Source organism: Patagioenas fasciata, chromosome 1, assembly GCF_037038585.1.
Source record: "Patagioenas fasciata isolate bPatFas1 chromosome 1, bPatFas1.hap1, whole genome shotgun sequence".
Classification (NCBI taxonomy): domain Eukaryota; kingdom Metazoa; phylum Chordata; class Aves; order Columbiformes; family Columbidae; genus Patagioenas; species Patagioenas fasciata.
The window spans coordinates 5,473,404-5,488,548 of NC_092520.1; the positions used below are offsets into that span (position 1 = coordinate 5,473,404).

The window sequence follows — 15,145 nt, forward strand, 5'->3', positions numbered from 1 at the left end:
GTTTTTTACCTGAATAACAGCAAGGAAAAACTAAGGCAATTTAAGATCCATCTTGCACATGTGCCTTTGTGTGCCTATGACTGAGCACTCCTGAGTACAACTCAGCGTCTCCTATTCAGATCAAAGACACATCCTCAAGATTTGCAAACAAGCAGCACCGTTTAGATCTGTGTGATATCAGGGCACAGCTCTCTGTAGGTTTCTGGGCCACGCAAAGTGCACACGTGAATCTATCTCAAGGCTTTGCATAAAGACAAGCGAAGTTAAGGAACAAGACAGAATGCTTCAAAAGCAAACACATGTATGAGGAGTACAGAAAATCACAGGCTTATACAACTAATCCTTGCGCCTTGAAAACATAAAGCAAAAGAATGTGCCTTCCCGTATCAGTTCTTCTGTCCCCAACATAAACATTTCATACTCAATCAGTATCCAGTTTAGCTTCAGGCTCTCCACGGCTAAATGATCGGGTATTTGCTACGCTTGGAATGACATTTCTTTTTTAAGGTAACGCCTTGATATTTTACAGTAGAATTTCTCCAAGGAACTGTACAATGGCACTAGCATCACAGCCACTTAACATAAACAAAACCAGCAAAGAAAGAGCATTTCCATGGCTTACAGTTCTCGTTTTACTCACAAAGATACATCTGAACTTGGCAAACACTGTCAGGGACAAGTGGTTGGTTTATTTAAACCTCTGCATCACGAACAGTCTTTTCAAGAGGACTGAAAAGTAACCTGAGTAGTTGTCCAAACCCAGCACGGTTAGGCAATTCAGTAAAATCAGTGATTTTTCCACTTCAGTCTCAATTAGGTCATCTACCACTTACTGACATGAATAACTTTGCACTACTACAACATCGCAAAACATAAGAAGAGCAAAACTGTCCTTTTAGTGTGCAAGCAGGGACTGGGTTTGTTAATAGTCTTAACCATTAAAAAAGAAAATACTTGCTTAAAACCCCCAAACAGCCAGGACGCACAGCAAGGAAGGTCCTGAGGACCTGTTTGAAACTCAAACGTTTTTATACAGGTACACATACCAAATGGAAGGCTACCAACCAGGACACTTTAGGCAGAGTGGCCAGTGTTTTCATCTGAAAGGAGTTCATGTTTTTGGCAGAGAAACTTGCAAGGGAAGAAAGGAAATCAGACTGGGAGGGAGGAATTTGCATCAAGCACTTGGCATGGCTATGTTTGCATAACATCTTTGTGTTCATATGGCCCTCGCTGTCAAAGTACCTGGGCACTATTAACCTCATCAAACCTCATCAGGTAGGAATCTGTTGTTTCTACTTCACAGAAAGCAAAAAGACATCTACAGCATATTAAAGGACTGATTCAATTCACTTCTTTGGCCATTAAAATGCGATTGTGTGTTAATTCACTTTACTTACTCTATGCTCGGAGGTCCACAAGCCCTAACAGGCATCTCACGCACCCCTCGACCAGCAGATTTTGTGCTAAGCTCAGTACGAATGGTGCTTGCGAATGTCATCCCAGCTGGACCTCTCCATGGACCGGAGTGTCACCCAGGGGCCACTGAGCTCTTACACAGCTCAAGGGCTTCAATTCCCACCTTTAACCACACAGATGCTTGTAGTTGAAAGCAAAATGACAACTGTTCTGGGTAATCCCAGACAGCAAGCAGTCCCTGTGCCTCTGCGGGCCCTAATGCTCAACCCCAACTCCACCTACCAGATACCTTCATATTACGATGAACTTGCATGAACTGAGCCAGTGTTTTTGGTTTTTGTTTTTCACCAGATCATTTGACTTGCTCTGTCCTTTGGATATCACAGTCTAAAAGTGCCACACAAACTCTTAGGAACACATGCCACTGTTTCCCCAAAAGGACATTGTTTCCCATCCTCTCCTTTGCAGGAATTATTGCTTATAAATCATCCTTACAGCAAGACAATAAAAGTGAAGAAGTTGGCATTGTTATGGGTGTAGTGGGAAGGCTACGAACTTTTCTTCTGGGCATGCAAAATGTATTTTAAAACACCTGAGGACAGAATTGGTAGCCTGGAAGTGCTACGGCTTTTCGGGACATTCTCCTTCCCCTTGCACAAATGAAGCAACCGTTCCATGTCATCATTCGTTCCTAAATGTTTCAAAGTCTTGCAAGGTCCCAACAAAGAAAGAATGGCAGAACTATCTGTAACATAGATACTGCCTGTGTTACCACGCAGACATGAAAGGCCTGCATTAGTATGTTAACTTTTGTCTTTGCTTAATAGATTTTGTCTAAAGTAAAAAGCTTCTTGTGTACAATGATCCCATCATCACAAAGATCATAGAATCAGAGAATCGTAGAAGGGTTTGGGTTGGAAGGGACCTTTAAGTGTGATCCGTTCAACCCCTCTACCATGGGCTGGGACATCTTCCACTAGACCAGGTTGCTCAAAGCACCGTCCAGCCTGGTCCTGAACACTCCCAGGGATGGGGCATCCACAGCTTCTCTGTTCCAGTTTCTTACCACCCTCATGGGGAAGAATTTCTTCCTTATATCTAACATGAATCTCCCCTATTTCAGTTTAAAACCATTACCCCTTGTCCTGTCAATACAGGCCCTGGTAAAAAGTTCCTCTCCGTCTTTCTTCTAAGCCCCCTTTAAGCACCGAAAGGCTGTAAGAAGGTCTCTAATGATGATCCATGAGAATGAGATGCATGTACACCATGCATACCAAAGTGCAAAAATCCGAGAAACAGAGAATTATCTAAAAAGCACTTTGATTACTAAGTGGCTTTCAAAGAATTGAGAAAACAGAGTGCAAAAGCCTGAAGCTAGTGCTCCATCCAGGGTTTCTGATTTGATGTTTCCAAGTAGAAAATAAAAGCCATAAGGCGAAGAGTCATCATGCAATTTCTGCTGCAGGTATTTAATAACAACAAAAGCCTTCCTCGAATCAGAACAAAGAGTCTGATTTGCTTTGGAAACACACTCTGGTAGCAGGTATGTTATTAGGAAATCACCCAGCTAAGTGTTTATCTTTGTTGTCTTACAAATACTAAGAGTGCCTGATTGGGAAGTTGGTGGAATATCAAGTCTTCAGCTTGCTCCCCCTAACATACTCATGCTAAAAAGCCAAGTAGTAACAGCAGTGGATGCTTTGGGTCTCTAAATCTCTGTGGGGTGTGTAAAACTGTTGATGCGCACTGTTGTTTGAAGGTTTCAGGAGAGATGCAAATCAGCCTCGTTCTGTGCTAAATTGATACAAAGGTCTTGTGGGGAAAACCAAGAAAAGACCACAACCAGGGAAAAACCCTGGAACCATGGATGAGAGGCACAATCACATCCTTTGAAGTGTTAATGTTCCTAAAAGTAAAGCGAAGCTGTAAAAATAGTTTGAGATTCCTGATGTTCTCAGTTTCCAGGTCAATTGAACCTACTGTTGACATTTTCTCTTCTTTTTTTTCCTCTGCTCAGCGAGATGTGGCTCACAAAGAGCAAATGCCCTCCTAATAGCCCCCATGTCCTTCCCCCTCTCCCTCCACAACATGACACTCAGTAGATATTCAGATATTGAAGGCTCCCCATGTATTAAAAGAGCAGACTCCAATTAACAATCATTAAAGCGTACCCTTTTGTAAAATACCATGTGGCTTTCAGTGCCCAGGAAGCCTCATGACATGCACTTTGTAGAAGCTTTGGTTTTATTTCCTATGGCTAATAAAACTCTAGTCTCCTTCTCTCAGAATGGAAACCCTGCGTGTGTCCTCTTGGGGTTGTTTCAGCACCAACAGCTTCAATGATATAAAGGTATCTGAGGCTTCTGGCCCATTATGTTCATGTTTTGACATCAAATCTTTGACTTGCACAACCTTTTCACTGGGCTTAAGCACGAGCAAAAGGTGCCCTGAAAGTTGTTGAGTGGGTAATAGGATTTTCTGTGGCGGAATAAACCAACTTACCCTTGGTCCTAAGTCACCTCTGGCCACCTTGGTGGCCGAGACAAGGAGGAAGCCAAACTCCAGCCCTTTCAGGGTTTGATTACTTTGCTGAGTTCCGTATTTCCACTATTAATCAGTTTCGCTTTAGAAAAGCAAATTTACAAACAGTTTAGCATTGGCTGAGTGATTTGACATTTCAAATAAATCAAAGTTCATATTGGTGGAACTGAGTGTTCAGGATGACGATTCTTTGGGTTTTAACACATTACCGCTTTCTGTACTGCATTATTCCTACTGCAGAGCTATTTGTGGAGGTGCTTTTAAGCCAAATAAAGGGGAACGTTGTTTCCAAGTTTGTTGCGAGGAGACCCTGGTTTTTTGGGTATCTTTGTGTTATTGTCACTTGCTTATGACACAACAAAACACTGAAGTCAAACCAACTTACTCAGCGGAGTGGAGAACAAAGAAAGCGGTACGGCTTTTAGAATGAAAAAAGACAAACAAAGGTATAATTCACATGGTCAACAGAATGGACAACTCTTGGGACAGGTTGATGGAGCGAAGGAGTTCGCAGAGAGAGGCAGATGAGTGTGATAGATCATGGGGAGAAGAAAAGACAAGACGTGCTTACTGAAGCATCCGAGACCCCAGAAACCACACCAGTCAGCAAAACACTGAAAACCACGCTGCTGGCCCTTTATTAGCTTGTTGCTTTGCGCAAAGCAGCAAGCTAAGTGTAATAAACAACCAAACCAATCAATTACGATGTTTGAGATTAAGGCTACGGCAGAAGCCACCAGCTGCTTCGATAGCATTTACTAAATGTGTTTGCATAGAAATTCAGTGTTGCCTTCTGCCTGTCCCGTCAGAACCATGTCCTGCAGGTTTTGCTGCTGTCCTGGACGTTCCTCCCCTGGGAGAAGCTCCTGGAGAAGCCAAGGAATGAGTAAAATAGCAACTGGTTTACAGTTAACAACTGATCTTGCCCCGAACAATGAATAAAGAGTCTCTCAGAATGGAAACTCAACAAAAACAACAAGTTAATCATCACCACCATGAGTGTGAGCCTGGATTTACAGCAAGCCCAGAGAGTAAACGGCACATTGGCAAGACAGAAAGCATTTTGGACTTCTCGTTTGATAAAGCTAGTCAGTCTCTTCCCACTAAGGATGCTCCATATTTTGAATCCGTATTTATCAAAGGATGTCAGTATATTTTTCATAAATAATGCAGCTCTGGAAGCTGCTCCAACCTCATCTCAGCTGTACGAACACTGAGGCTGATCTGGATAAGAATTTGGCTCCATTGGTTTCTACAGGCACTTCCCCACAAAGCCAAAGCCAGCACAAGCCAAAGGACCATTCCTGGTAGGACATTGGTTTTCCAAAGCCCCCCAGTGCAGCATGGGGCAAAGGAGAAAATGGGAAAAAACAGTGTGGGAAGGAACAGCTGAGACACACCGATGATATAAAGAACAAGAATAAAAATGAGAAAGAAAGGGGAGGCATGTAAGGAAAATTCAGAATGAGAGAAAATGAGGAAAAGACGATTAGGAAAAAGCGAAGCAAAGGAAAAAAGCAAAAGAGACTTGGAATAGGAAAACCAGCTGGAGCTCAGGCAGTGGTTGAGAAGACATTTACACAGCTTCTTGCTTTGCTCTCCCTTCTTTTAGTGGAATCAAGCATAAGATATGTGGTGGTTACATATTTCTCTTTAACCCTCAGGTTCAACAGTCAGTCTTATAATAACACATTCTCTAAACTGAGACCTGAGGATTGCTCTTTCTCCTAATTGAAAAAAAGCCGAATTCTACCACTGAATTACTCAGGGCTAATTTTGACTGAAGAAAATGTATCGCTTTCACTCCTGTCTCCGGAATAAACTTGACTGTAATTATCTGGATAACTGTCTCTCTCTACACTGAAATTATGTGATTTCTGTAGAAGTGCGAGAATTGACTGTTGCAGAATTAATCATATTTTTGTGACATTCAATGTTATGAAAAGGAGCCTTTCAGAATGAAATAATCACTGGTTTGTCAATCTTCAATAAATCAAGGAAGAGGCACGCAAGATTAAGGAGAATAGAAACAGTAAAACAAACATTAAAAAAAGTTTTTCTCTCACACCGCTGTTTCATTTCAGTGCTGGACATGGCTCTTGTGTCCCAGTGTGGACCAACACAGGAAAAGCAAAGGATTGAAGCCCTGTTGGTTTCAGAATGGCGTAAAAGCAGCGAGTCTGGATGCAGCATATTGTACCCACTCCCCTTGTTTGTAAGATCAAGTCCTGGACCAGACAGATCCACACTGATGTTCATCTAAGAGGACAGGACATTTGGAGTGTTGGAGTAATTTAATACCCAGGTAACTAACAGGTTCTCAGGTCTGGAATTGAAACTGAGGATCCTGACTATACTGAGGGTGGTGGGAGCCTGGCCCAGGTTGGCCAGAGAGGTGGTGGATGAACCATCCCTGGAGACATCCCAGGCCAGGCTGGACGGGGCTCTGAGCAACCTGAGCTGGTGAAGATGTCCCTGCTCATGGCAGGGGTGGCACTGGGGGAGCTTTGGAGGTCCCTTCCAACACTAACTATCCTGTGATTCTACAATTCTACAATTCTAAGATTCTATGACAAAAGATCCCAATAGTTCACAACCTCAGAAATTCACACCATTTACACATACGCAACCCAGGTCACTGAGCCAGAGGCTGTGGGGAAGGAGAGAGGGATTCCTGCAAAGCCAGTTCTTATGTGGAATTTGGCAGTTACCTTGTGACTGAAAATGGCACAGGACTCCATGTTTCCAGCATTTCAAATTATTTCCTGTGAGTAAATACTCTCCTTCCATAGCTTTAAGCTCTTCCCAGAGGAATAAAAACCTGACTTCTGAAATGATCCTCAGCTTGAATGAATGCACACAGTGCTCTCCACAACTGAGATGGATCAGGGCTGCTGTTCAGTTAGAAATGTAAAATTCACAAAGGAACAGAGCCCAAAAGGCAGCTTGATTACACATTGTTTAAGTGAAGACTCGCAGCTTGTGGCTGGGAAGTCCCATGGCTCTGCTTCCTGGCCTCTTGATTTGACACAAGACAATAGTTTGGAGATTATAGAAATAAAGGCACAAGGAGGGACTGTGAACTGGCTGAAGGGAAGGAGCCAGAGAGTCGTGGTCAATGTGGCGGAGTCCAGTTGGAGGCCTGTATCTAGTGCAGTGCCTCAGGGGTCAGTACTGGGGCCGGTATTATTCAATATATTTATCAATTATTTGGACGAGGGAATAGAGTGACTGTCAGCAAGTTTGCTGGGGACACCAAGCTGGGAGTGGCTGACACGCCAGAGGCTGTGCTGCCATCAGAGACCTGGACAGGCTGGAGAGTTGGGCAGGGAAAAATTTAATGAAATATAGCAAGGGAAAGTGTAGAGTCTTGGATCTGGGCAGGAACAACCCCAGGTTCCAGTGTAAGTGGGGAGTGACCTATTAGAGAGCAGTGTAGGGGAAAGGGACCTGGGGGTCCTGAGGACAGCAGGGTGAGCATGAGCCAGCACTGGGCCCTTGTGGCCAGGAAGGCCAATGGTACCTGGGGTGGATTAGAAGGGGGTGGTCAGTAGGTCAGAGAGGTTCTCCTGTCCCTCTACTCTGCCCTGGGGAGACCACACCTGGAATATTGTGTCCAGTTCTGGGCCCCTCAGTTCCAGAAGGACAGGGAACTGCTGGAGAGAGTCCAGCGCAGGGCAACAAAGATGCTGAAGGGAGTGGAGCATCTCCCGTGTGAGGAAAGGCTGAGGGAGCTGGGGCTCTGGAGCTGGAGAAGAGGAGACTGAGGGGTGACCTCATTAATGTTCACAGATATAGAAAGGGTGAGTGTCAGGAGGATGGAGCCAGGCTCTTCTCGGTGACAACCAATGACAGGACAAGGGGTAATGGGTACAAACTGGAACACAAGAGGCTCCACTTAAATTTGAGAAGAAATGTCTTCTCAGTGAGGGTGTCAGAGCCTGGCCCAGGCTGCCCAGGGAGGTTGTGGAGTCTCCTTCTCTGCAGACATTCAAACCCGCCTGGACACCTTCCTGTGGAACCTCAGCTGGGTGTTCCTGCTCCGGCGGGGGGATTGCACTGGATGAGCTTTCCAGGTCCCTTCCAATCCCTGACATTCTGGGATTCTGTGATTTAGGGTAATGCTCCCTATTGTAAATTGCCCAGCTGCCCCCTTTCCTGACTGCTCAGTGATTCACCTTCATTGAGAAAAAAATAAAGGGTTTACAAGCCCTCAGCAGTGATTGGGGTTGGAGATGCTCTGCTGGGCAGGGCTGTGAGTTCTTCACACTGAGAACTGGAAAAGCCGTAGGTAAAGGGAGAAGAACGAGGGATTTAGATGACAAATCAGAGAGGCAGCTGTGTTGTCCTTGTTTGTGGGGGGTATTTTTTAGGACCTCTAATGTCCTAAAGCTTGGTCAGACACATGCTATGGGATAGATACATCCAATATTACCTGGAACCCTGTCTGCTGCCTGACCATTCCTCCACGTCCAGACCTCAGACCATGCAAGAACCAGAAGTGGTTCTTCCAGAGATAATTCAGTTTTCCTCTTCCCTCAATCAGAATCACCATATACGAAGGAGGAATTCAAACGATGGTGAGCTTTATACCTCTTAATTTTGCCACCAGAGTGGGAAGAGCCTCTTGGGAAAACAAAGCATTGTGGTAATTACCTAAAGTCCTGGCTGCAAACGCATTTACTTGCTGTGATTTGACACAAAACAGTTATTCTTTTACCCCTCCTGCCTGAAGAGCTGTATCAAAGATTTCCTAGATAGAAGCAGATGGTCTACCAAATAGTATCAGCTCCTTCTTAGGAAAGCACTTTATATTTTAATTTAATTCCCAACTGCTCTTAATAGGGAAGAAAAAAAGCTTCCAGCTGAAGCATCACATTTCTTTGAAACCTTCAAGGAAGTGACTAGAAAGACATGTTATAAAATGAAGCAGTTAAACTCAATGTTTGTTCAATGTAAAGAGTCAGCACTTCCTATTCAGTGTCTTCCTAATTACCCCTGGGGATCAAAGACTTTGGAGTGATTGCCTGTCCATTCAAACCGCTAATAGATGATCGCTGGTCCCTCCAGTGCTACAGTAGCTGGATGTTTGTAGTTCCCCGCAAGAAAGGGAAAAATGCAGTTTTAAATGAGCATATTTGAATATTTTATGGGTATTTTTAGGAGGATTTTTTTTTAAGTGTTAACCTGAAGAAAAATTACACATAAAAGTGGTGTGGCTTATCCTGGTTAAATACAATCAGTCATTTCCTTTACCATCTACATCACTGTGAAAGTAGAACTGGAGTCGAAAAATGGAACTCGGCAACACTTTGCTGCTATTCGGCAGCTTACTGCACCGAATAAACTTATTTCAGCCCCCACAGCTCTAGTAAATTTGGTGTTAAACATGCTCAGGCCTTTCTCAGTAAAATAATATTTTCCCTTCTAGATACCCTTTCTGGCACAGACCACATTACTATAAATATTACTGAGATATTTCTTCAAGATCAAAGTCAATTATAAGATGGTCCCACCGTACCTCTAAATGGAGTTTTAATTTGTGTGTATAATATTAGAAATAATGATTTTCCCATTGGGGTACTCACTTCAATTAGAGAAATGAGGACAGGCAACCGTACCAAAGGGCCTCCTACCTTGCTCTGCAATTACTGAAATTCTGGGCTAGCCTGTTGTGGACAGTATAATTTTATAAATACTGTTACATTACATACGTATGAACTGTGAGACCCTAATTAAAAAGACTGTAATTTACAGAGGTAAATCAACATCCTCTCGCATGTTTCCTTCCTTATTATCGCTACCAGACATTGTCAGAAAACCTGCATTCCCAAATTAATATAATAATAGGTCGTGGAAAGCCTAAAAAATACAGTTTTGCTGGTTAAAAGTCACAAACAATACCTGGCTGCTTCTGTCACCCCAGCACAACAGAGGTGGGATCACAGTTTAAATTCAGTATCCTCATTTAAGGGTTAAGATCTAAATATTGTTGGAGAATTTGATGTGTGAGCTGATCTCCGAGACAGCTGTTTGCTCATCTGCTCTTCTGAACATGAACGTGATTTTATTCTAAAGACAAGTACAGGATTTGAAAGTGCTGTGATTTAATCCTAAAATCAGTTGAAAACTGCATCAGTGTTATCACCACGCACACTCTAATAAGCACCAGAGCCCCACTTGGGCTGTGCTAGTTGGTGTAAGGAAAATTAATAAAATGTCAATTTTGGAATCCCTTGGTGTCCAAAGCACTTGAGCTTTACTCAGCCTGAGTAGATGTAGGGACTGCAGTGCATGACAGAAGTGCTTCAAATTCAGTAGGAATTTACATGTACTGTAGATCAGGGACAGAGTGTTCATCAGCATCATCAAAACTGAGCTCTGACACAGAATCCTATTGGTTTGGCAACTTTTGGAAGAGATCTGAAAAAATCTAATCTGCACATGTATTCAGGAGCATCTCGCAGAATCACAGAATCCCAGAATGTCAGGGATTGGAAGGGGCCTGGAAAGCTCATCCAGTGCAATCCCCCCATGTGGAGAGTCTCTGGCTGTGTGCTGTGAACAAGCCAGGGCTTGATGCGGCTGTGCTACACGAAAGGATTTCCCTGAGACACCAGAGACAAAAGGAAAGTGAACAGGAGCCGCTTTGCTCTCGACCCGGGCTGCAGGAGGGGCGTTGCCGCTGCGCATGAACAGTCTGTGAACAGTGCCCTGCAGCCAATCACCATAGTGGGGGGGCATGAGTGACTGTGAGTGTAACCAATTGTAGCCTGCGCTTGCCGCATGGCCTTTTGGTATAGAGTATATAAGGCTTGGAAAAACGTGGTCTCGGGGACATTGATATTCAGTGTTGTTTAAGAGTTCATTAAAGAGTACGGATGGTAAATTCACATTGAATTAGACTCCTTACTCTCGCCCGGCCCGCCCGTTCGATCAAAGAGCTTATGCCGGCGTCTGGATTCGTCGAATTTGCTACCGCCACACCCCCATGGAGCAGGAACACCCAGCTGAGGTTCCACAGGAAGGTGTCCAGGCGGGTTTGAATGTCTGCAGAGAAGGAGACTCCACAACCTCCCTGGGCAGCCTGGGCCAGGCTCTGCCACCCTCACCGAGAAGAAGTTTCTCCTCACATTTAAGTGGAACCTTTTGTGTTCCAGTTTGTACCCATCACCCCGTGTCCTATCATTGGTTGTCACCGAGAAGAGCCTGGCTCCATCCTCCTGACACTCACCCTTTAGATATCTGTAAACATGAATGAGGTGACCCCTCAGTCTCCTGTTCTCCAGCTCCAGAGCCCCAGCTCCCTCAGCCTTTCCTCACACGGGAGATGCTCCACTCCCTTCAGCATCTTTGTTGCCCTCTCATTGTTTTACCTGCTTTGGACAACAAATGCATTTGTATGTTTAAATCAGTCTAAGAATGTTTTCGTTTTCTTTTCTATTTTTACTTGAAAAACAAGCAGGTTGTTCCAACAGTTCATTTGAAGAGGGTAAAATCCCTTTGTTTTTCCTGTATAAAATGCATACAAACACAGTCTGGGAAAGCTGATAAAGTGGGTGGCACAGCACAAATAATGACACTGGAAATATCTTTTTTCTGTTCAGAGACCATGGGTAAAATCCAGCCCAGCACTTTCAGGTACTATATATCTAAGCAAATGGTTCAGATCAGTGTGAAAAGCTCTCTCAAGAACGAAACTTAACACAACCTGATGATTTGTTCCCTTGGACCTAGAACTAAATCCAGCACATAGATTAAGGCAAGCGCTGGCAAGTGCAACCCACAGTGTTCTCTTAAAAGGCCCACGGCCATATTTATATTTAATTACACCTAAAAAAAAAGCATTTGCTGAAGAAACTCAAAGCTCGCCAAGTCAAGCACTCAAAAGTGAGCACAGAACAGAATTAAGACGGCTTGTGTGATTTCAGATCAGCCCCTGTATGCATATGTACTCCATAATAGCCTTTAATTCCCTCATCACAGGCTATTTTTTCTTTCCACTGGCCCAGTGCTGAGCAGAACAATTGCACAGAAATTACCACTCAACCCTCGCAACTGCGGCACTGTAGCGGGTTCAATTGCTTTCTAGGGATGCCATATGTGCAGCCTGGCTGGGAACAGTAGGACGGGGTTGGAAAGGGAAGGAATCCACTCAGTGCAGACAATTTTGCTGCTGAAATCTAAATAGGTCCCTACCAAGCATGTGTGAACTCAGATTTTCCAGTTTTGTGGCAGCCAGCTCTGGGTGGATCGGTGCTGTGATAAAGCAGACAATTGTTTGTTCTTTCTAATAGAAAAGAGATGCCATGATTCTTCCTCGCCTCCACGTTTCTGCAATATGAATATAAAATAACAGTAGATGACCATGAGCCAGCACTGGGCCCTTGTGGCCAGGAAGGCCAATGGTACCTGGGGTGGATTAGAAGGGGGTGGTCAGTAGGTCAGAGAGGTTCTCCTGCCCCTCTACTCTGCCCTGGGGAGACCACACCTGGAATATTGTGTCCAGTTGTGGCCCCTCAGTTCCAGAAGCACAGGGAACTGCTGCAGAGAGTCCAGCGCAGGGCAACAAAGATGCTGAAGGGAGTGGAGCATCTCCCGTGTGAGGAAAGGCTGAGGGAGCTGGGGCTCTGGAGCTGGAGAAGAGGAGACTGAGGGGTGACCTCATTCATGGTTACAGATATATAAAGGGTGAGTGTCAGGAGGATGGAGCCAGGCTCTTCTCGGTGACAACCAATGATAGGACAAGGGGTAATGGGTACAAACTGGAACACAAAAGGTTCCACTTAAATGTGAGGAGAAACTTCTTCTCGGTGAGGGTGGCAGAGCCTGGCCCAGGCTGCCCAGGGAGGTTGTGGAGTCTCCTTCTCTGCAGACATTCAAACCCGCCTGGACACCTTCCTGTGGAACCTCAGCTGGGTGTTCCTGCTCCATGGGGGGATTGCACTGGATGAGCTTTTCGGGTCCCTTCCAAACCCTGACATTCTGTGATAATGTGAGATCCAACAGCAAAGTGTTGCATAAGACTACATTGGCAGTAGGGATTCCAGACCCTGACTCTCTTGGGTCTGTTTAGGGTAAGTTCACTTGCGATCTCTTAGGCCATGATAATTTTATCATCACGTATGAATTTATCAAAGGACATAGCAGACATTTGTCCAGGACATAGCACACCTTCTTGTCCCTTCGTCCCCAAAGACTATGTTGATAGCGGTGAATTAAACAGCACCAAGCAGTGGAACCTGATAGTCCATTCCAGGGATGTCAAACTAACTTTCACCAGGGGCCAAATCAGCCTCGGGGTTGCCTTCAAAGGCCCAAATGTAATTTTAGGACTGTAAAATTGTAACTACTCCTACCTTTATACAGTCTTAAACTTACCTTTGTCCCTTTGAAGGCAATTGCAAGGCTGATGTGGCCCCTGGTGAAAATGAGTTTGACACCCCTGGTCTATACTATTTGTTAGAATGGACCCACCCACGGTTTGGGCTCCGGTCAGCCAACACCTTCTGAATTCCCGTGCACAGTTCCACTAGCAAGGACCAGAGATCATTCTTCAATAGATAGTTTGAGTGTGACCATCCATAAGAGCTTAACAGTACAGAAATGCACCTATTGTGGACCAGCTGGGTGCCCAGAATGGTCCCTTGGACGTGTTTCTCAACCTGGAGTAGCCCATGATCCAGCTTGACCAGAGAAGGTGCACTAATATAAATAAACTGTTATTGACCACTTGCAGTAATACTGTTTGGAACATTATTATGCTTAGATTGTGGGATTTTTTCACCAAAAGCCTCAGCAAGCTCTTTTGATGCTTGACTTCATTGTCATTTCTGTCATAATTAAACAAGATCCACTGATAGTCCAATTAGAGTTTCTTCTAAAATATTTAGCGTGAGCGTAGCCATCATCTCTGCAAATTGCCTTGTTCTGCTTTGCTTTTTGAAGAGTCTCTTTGTGTGATGAAGTGATGCTACAGTTAAGCAAGGTGCGATGCTGCTGGTGTGTGATGTGCTACCATGTTTGAAAACAGCTGACATATGCTGTTCTCAGCATCCTTCCAGGAAAAAGCTTTTGACTGCAATAAGGACAGGCTTGGAAGTCAAAATATGATAAAATCAAATAAAGCACAAGATAGGGAACGTTGGTGACGCTGGGAGAGTTTATTAGTTTTTCACCTGAACACAGAGATTCAACAGCCTCTAAATATCTATTTATTGAGCATCAGATTCTGATATCTCACAGTGAACTCTCTAAGTGGTCCTTTTGGAGCTTTTAAGTTTCAGCATAAACAGTGGTGTGGGAATCTTGTCACAGAGAGAGAGAATCAATTGGACTTTTTGTTCTTTATTTTACAGGTCATCTAGCACGTTACCTTGGTAATATACTTAACGACAACACTTCGCTTAACACTATAAAGATGTATATCTACCACATAGCTCAACTTTACCTCCAGGTACAAACCTTAGAGAATGCATCGCTGCACATATCCAGTAGAAATGTATGACCTGGCTGCAAACCAGGCTTTTGAAACCATCTTCTAATTTATGCTAGAAAAGGATGGGACAGAAACACTAAACTCTAACGGAGGAATATTTTTCACTGCCAGTGACATCCCTCTTACAACTAGTTACCCACAAAAAATGTATGGTATTTAAAAACACTGAAAGAAAGCCCATTAGGGGAAACATTTCTTTCTGTCTCCACTTAACTGCAATTAAATGCTGTTATTTCACACTAATTAGTACGAAATAAAAACACGGGCTCGAGGAGAACTCCTTCCAGTAGATATTAAGATCTGTAAAATTGATTCCTTTGCAGTGTCTGCGTGCAAAGGTCAATCTGAGCCGTGAAATGAAGATTATCGCAGCACATCTGTGCCACTGTCATAAAGGCAAGGCCAGCACTTTCGGTGTCAGCGTGCTGTGATTTTCCTTTTCTGGGGGCTTATAGCAACTATAAAAACTCACTAAAAGTAACTGATAAAAGGGTATAAAAGCTGAGAGCCCGCATCTTATAATTTAACAAAAACAGATGGAATTAAACTCATCCCTCCTCATATTAAAGATTCTTCAATTTATGGAAGGATCAGGCATCTAAAGGGCTGAGTGTTATGGGTTTTGTGGAGCCCTGATGCAAACTCCGAGATCTGGATATACAGCCCCAACCTGCTTTTGACCCATAA

At 44.0% G+C, this 15,145-nt stretch overlaps 1 protein-coding gene across 12 annotated transcripts in view; it reads right to left on the minus strand.

The window, feature by feature from the left end:
• Positions 1–15,145, minus strand: part of TENM4 (teneurin transmembrane protein 4) — a 1,673,798-nt gene that overhangs the window by 203,102 nt on the left and 1,455,551 nt on the right. The window lies entirely within an intron of this gene.